At 38.9% G+C, this 6,357-nt stretch overlaps 1 pseudogene; it reads right to left on the reverse strand.

The window, feature by feature from the left end:
• Positions 1-394: 394 nt before the first annotated feature.
• Positions 395-1,295, reverse strand: LOC143567142 (AAA-ATPase At5g57480 pseudogene; annotated as a pseudogene).
• Positions 1,296-6,357: the final 5,062 nt, after the last annotated feature.

Genomic DNA, 6,357 nt, shown 5'->3' on the forward strand with positions numbered 1-6,357 from the left:
CAGATCTTGTCTATTTTGTCCATACCTTGGCAGGTGTAGTACAAAAGATCCTCCAGAAGCGTACGGACTGGCTCATTTGGGCGGGAGTATTCCCGCCTTGCTCATTCCTTCTTCAGGTGACATTACTGAATTATTGAGAGTTAGTGCCTTGTGCGTGTAGTCTTACTATTAGTGCGGGTAGCCTTCCCTGATGGCTTGTATCTGCAGCTGCGGGAACAGGCGGGGTACTTCACCATTGGGAGGCTTTTCCTGCGGGAACAGCTGGCGTACTGCGCGTAAGGTATTCATCTCTCTGAGCATGGTGGGTCATGCGGAACCAGTTGGTCTTTGCGCAGACGTCCCTCTTCAAGGTGAATCTTGCGGGTCCAACTGGGTTCTGCTGGGACCTACCTCTTCAGTCGATATCTTCAATTACGATTATTGATTTCGAACTCGTCCTCATAAGCAACTTTCGTAGCTCCGAATTCGTTTTGACCTCGGTCAACTCAAGGTCGTAAATGTCGTACTTAAGGTAATCCGCCATGGCCGCGATCATACTTGATTTCCCGGTCCCAGGCGGCCCGTACAACAAATACCCTCTCTTCCACGCACGCCCCGTGCGTTTATAAAACGCCTCACCTTCCGCAAAATCGCGGAGATCGGACATTATCTCCGCTTTCTTAACCGGGTCCATCGCTAGCGTGTCAAACGTGCTCGGATGCTTAAACGACACCGAATCCCATCTCGACTCGTTACCCGAATTCGTGTACAACAACCTATCCCGATTCTTCCTCTTGATTTCTTTCGCCTTTTCGGTTATAAACTCAAGGTAATCATTAAGGATACGCGGTTTATCCTTTTTATTAATCCGAAGCGTAAACTTACGCTTGTCCTCAGACATTCCCCGCCAGGCTGGGACTGTCTGGGCGGCACGACGTGTTCCCAAACAACGTTAACGCCGTGGAACACGTCTGACAGCCGGTCATTGCTCGCTAGCCCGAATGTGATAACCGACGAATTACGACCGCGAGTGAGTGTTAAACGGTTAGGACTCGCGGAGTCTTTGGAAGAGGCGGAGTCGGATAGATAAAGCTGGACCGCGTTGTAGAGATCGTTGGTTTCGACGCTGTCGAAATCGATGATTTCGTAATAACAATAAGAGTTGAAGGAGTTAAATAAACGTTGGAAGAGTTTAAGGAACAATAAACGGAGTTCAGGTGGAATGAAAACATTAAGTTGGTTTTGGAACAAGACCAGAACACCAACTAGAGATACTATGTTTGTCAAGAGTTCTATCATATTCATGTTGTTGGAAATGAATATGACCAAAACAATTGGAGAGATTGGGATTTTTATAAATGAACATGTGACTAAAAGACAAGTATGTAAACTACATCACATTTTCGTGGTAACAAAGCAAGTATACGTGTGTCATTGAGTCAATAAAGACAATTGTGTAAATTGCAACGTAGATTACATTGTCGTATCCTTCTTGGATTAGGTGAAGCCTTGGGTTCAAAAGTCTCATTTTCAACAATTAAAAAACGAAAAAAGTATAATTTTTTAAATTAAAAAAACAAAACAAAACAAAACAAAACAAAAAAGCTAACCCGACTTCACTTATAACACACACACAAACACATATCCAATACTATTTTTTTTTTTCAAAAAAATGGTAATCTAAATTCATCATCTTCGTCATCCTAAGTAGTATATATATATATATATATATATATATATATATATATATATATTTTGAAACAATTGGTACTACCGTGTTACCTTAAAGACCCCCTTTTACATACCCCTTAAGATAGAAAAAGAAAACACTTTTGAAACAAGACATGAAGATGTTGAGAAGGAAATTAAACGAGCATTGGACAATCGAAAAACAACATTAACCAATATATATTATAATAACCGGCAGGACCGGCTGGTGGGCAGGGGCAACCCGGGCGATCAGCCGAGGCATTTGCTTTTCGGGAGCACAAATTTTATATATACATTCTTTAATTTTTTTTATTTATAAAATAGATACAAATCTTAATCCTCTTATTAGATATTGGGCTCAATCCATTTTTTTTTGTCCGTAACTCATTTAAAGTATTGGGTTTGTCGGACCTTTTAATTTGTTATTTATTAGAGTTTACGAAGCTTTTTTATTTTAGCTCGATCGAGACATTTAAATTATGAAAAAATGTGGTTCTTATAACTAGCACATGCGTAAACACTTCATATAATACATCATGTACATGTGCTTAATCAGGTAACCAACAGGTGTCAGTCACTAAAAGACAACCGGGTAACCTGCAACGTAAATTACATTTTCATACTTCTTTTTCATGTTTAATGTATTAGATTAAATTTGTTGATTGAAATGCGGCAATTGCCAGCAGGATTAACATGATCACTTAGCAGTCAACAATTGGTCCTTAGGTTTAATATTCTATTATTATTCTATAATAATATCCAAGTGGTGAACAAATGCCGATTAAAAACAACAAGATCAAATTTGCAAGTTGTGAAGGGTGTAAAGTTTTTTTTGGTTTTAATGTTCTCGCCATAGCAAAAGAAATATATAGCCTTAAAAGATAGTAAAAGGGTATCGAAACGTGTTTATTTTGTTGCACTCTTAAATTGTAACGTTTATACCCACGCTACTAAAATCAAGTGTTGTGGAGGATACCAAATGATAGATGTGAGTTAATTAAGAGTTAAGAGCCATTTTAGTACATGTGGTTTGAACAACTACGCAACTTTAGTACTTTTTTTGAATTTTTCGCAACTGGCTACCTCAGTTTTCTAAAACTTGCAATTATAGTACTTTTTTCGAACATCGTTTATTTTTCTTCGTTAAGTCAGGGATAATTTGGTAATTTTATTATATTATTTATTTTTCTATTTTCTTATAATCAAATTCTCCCTTTGCCTATCCCTCCACCACAATCATAATCTCGCACACCATAATAGACCCATCTTCTTCATCTATCTCTAACCACCACCACAACCATTGCAAACAATCATCGCAATCATTTTGATTTCATGAGATAAACCGGTTTACTCGTATCTAGGGTTTGACCCGAAGGTCAACCATCATTGCTATACATCTACCACCGCCGGCTAACAACGACGCCGCTAAATAACCACCATCAGTTAACCACCACCACAGCCGTCGCCGGCACTACCACAACCGCCACTATCACCACACCTCTACCACCTCAAATCCGGCACAACCAAACTCGGCCACCACCACCCACATCCCCTTCCCGTCGTCTTCCCCTATTGCTCCTCTGTACATATTCGGAAGAACCCAACTCCAGTTCTTCATCATGGAGACTGAAAATCAACGAAATTAGGGGTTTTCTAGTGTTGATGAAGGTGCAGTTCCATGGATAATCCATTGACTTGGGTTAAATTAGGGGTTTTCTAGGGTTTGGGAGATTAACAAACTTGTAAGGTTTTTGAAAGTTTTACTCACAAAGGAATAGAGAAAAGGATTTGGGTATTAGGGTTAATAAAAGGGATATTATTATCAGCAGTTTAAAGAAAAAAAGAAAAAAAAAAACCAAAGTTACTATTATGCCCTTTATTTAACGGACAAATTAAACGAGTTAACGAAAAAGTACTAAAACGACCAGTTTTTTTAACATGAGGTATCCAGTTGCGAAAAGTTCAAAAAAAGTACTAAAGTTGCGTAGTTGTTTAAACCACAGGTACTAAAATGACACTTAACTCGTTAATTAAATTAAAGAATAAATTATAAATAAAAATAATAATGAAATAGGAGAAAGAAACGGCAGAAAATACAAAATATAGCATATATAAAAACACTAAATAAGCTTTTGTTGAATGTTATACATCTCCCTTTTTAATGTTCACCGAAAATTCCTTGGTACTTTTTGTCATTTCACCTTCTAGTGCTTCTAGTGGGTTTTTAAAAATAAAAAGTAATACATTTTAAATAAGCTTCGAGCGTTCCAAATTTCTATATGGACAAGTTTGTTCAGACTTGTCTTCTTATTTATTTATTATTTTTCTACGGCAAAGAAATTTTATTAACGTTAGTGCTGTGCAAAATAGGGCCGGACCAAAAACCCTGAGAACCTGGACCGAAAGAGACCGAAACCCGAATATTTAATATCACAATCGGTTATGTATTGGTGAACAAAATAGGGCCGGACCAAAAACCCTGAGAACCTGGACCGAAAGAGACCGAAACCCGAATATTTAATATCACAATCGGTTATATATTGGTGAACATTTTATAACTAATTATGAAGACTAACATGAGTAATTGAGTCGAAGGTGGAGTTATTGCCAAAAAGTTGAGGATAATAAAGTAAACGTAGCTAGGGGTTGTTATTAAGAGACTACTAAATTAGTGAGTTGATGATAAAAAACCGGCGAGATAAGGACATGGCGATCAGGGAGCGGTTAGATGCGTTGAAGAAGAAAAAAGTGGTTGGCGTAGGTGTCGTTTCACATGGGTTTTATTGTCACATTATTAATAAACACACTAATTTATCTAGTCTTATATTTGGTGTCTTATATTTGGTTTGTTTCAAAGTACAGTTTCCACATCCGAAGCGACTAAGCGTACTTAGTAGTTCTTGATTTATTATTATTTTTTTTTGAATTGTATCCGAATGAAGTTTTGGAATACATATTAATTAGAATATTTCAATCTAAAAACGACTGCACGATTCAGACGGATGATCAAAGACATTACTCCTTTTATTCTAAGAAAATATATAACAAATTTGTGTACATATATTTTCTTGTTCACGTTTTGATCTATGGGCTTCATCATCATATGTTTGTCTAGTTTCCATTCTTGTTGATACATGGGTTCCATGCTTTAATAGAACAGTTGTGAACTAATGAAAGTAATGTGTCAAAGGGCCCACTTAAATAATAATTGTACATTTGTACAACCTGTTTATGAACGCAGAGAACCAGTTTGAACTTTGAACCATTGATGTTACACGTTCTCACCACAAATTAACACAAACAAAAGTTATCGGTTTTTGACATCTGAGGCTGGTAAAAGAAACAAAACTAGACGCACGATAGGGTGTCGGGTAGGAGTAGGACGGGTACCACACGCTCTTGACGGGACTCCGAAATAATTTTGAACATTTTTAGAGGGCTAGTTAAGCCTACTAAAGAATATGTCCAAACCAAAATGGTGATTGAAAATAATGCAAAAAGAACAAGACAAGAACACACGTCTTCTCATTGTTGACATTTGTTTTAAGTTTTTAACATGTTACCAAACATCTTGGGTGATTTATTTTGGATGCTTTTTCTAGCCAGTCATATCACAGGGAAGGCCCTTTTTTAATTTATTAAAATGATTCGTTTTTATGTATATAAATAACAGGGCCATCTCTAAAAATGTGGAAAAAAATCCAGTGTCTGAAACGGGTAAAAAATCCAGTGTAGGAGGTAACATTATCTATTGTAGGATAAAGGATCCGTGACGCGGATGGTTAAGGCGCCACAAGACGTAGTGCATGTCACACAGAGGAAGATATTTTTAATAGATATTTTAATTACAACTCCATGTGAAGAGGTAGGTCCCAGCAGAGCCCAGTTGGACCCGCAAGACTCACCTTGAACAGGGACGTCTGCGCAACGACCAACTGCTCCAGCAGGACCCACCATGCTCAGAGAACCTTACGCGCAGTACGCCAGCTGTACCTGCAGGGAAAGCCTCCCAATGGTAAAGTACCCCGCCTGTTCCCGCAGCTGCGGATACAAGCCATCAGGGAAGGCTACCTGCACTAACAGCAAGGCTACACGCACAAGGCATTAGCTACTTCAGTAGTCACATGAAGGAATGAGCAAGGCGGGAATACTCCCGCCTAAATGAGCCAGTCCGTATGCTTCTGGAAGATCTTTCGTACTATACCTACTAAGGTATGGGCAGAACAGACGATTTGACCAGAACAGCTCATGAACCAATCACTGGGTGACAGCTCACCGACAACAGTACGAGGAGGAGCACCCTCTAGTACTGTTTGTCACTATTAGCCGCTGCCTACTCACCAACCCTTACAATGGGACGTGCGCAGCCTACAGTTGGTGGAACAGTGCGTAGCCGGCAGTAAAGGAACAGTGTACAGCCGACCTTGTTACTGTTGGTCGTAGCCTATCCACCAACCAGCATGGCCTGTGCGTAGTCCACTGTTGGTAGAACAGGAATACTATTCAGCCGGCTGTACCTTCTAGGAAACCTACCTTCGGCTATAAATACTCCAACACCTTGGAATGGTAAGGACATCATCTGATATCTCAATCTTATCTAGCAATCTCTTAATATACACTTATATTCAGAGCAATCTAGTCTGATTCTCACGCCGGAGGGTGGTCACA

Source organism: Bidens hawaiensis, unplaced genomic scaffold, assembly GCF_021521415.1.
Source record: "Bidens hawaiensis isolate Kalapana, Puna unplaced genomic scaffold, B.hawaiensis_p1.1 tig00001236_1, whole genome shotgun sequence".
Taxonomy (NCBI): domain Eukaryota; kingdom Viridiplantae; phylum Streptophyta; class Magnoliopsida; order Asterales; family Asteraceae; genus Bidens; species Bidens hawaiensis.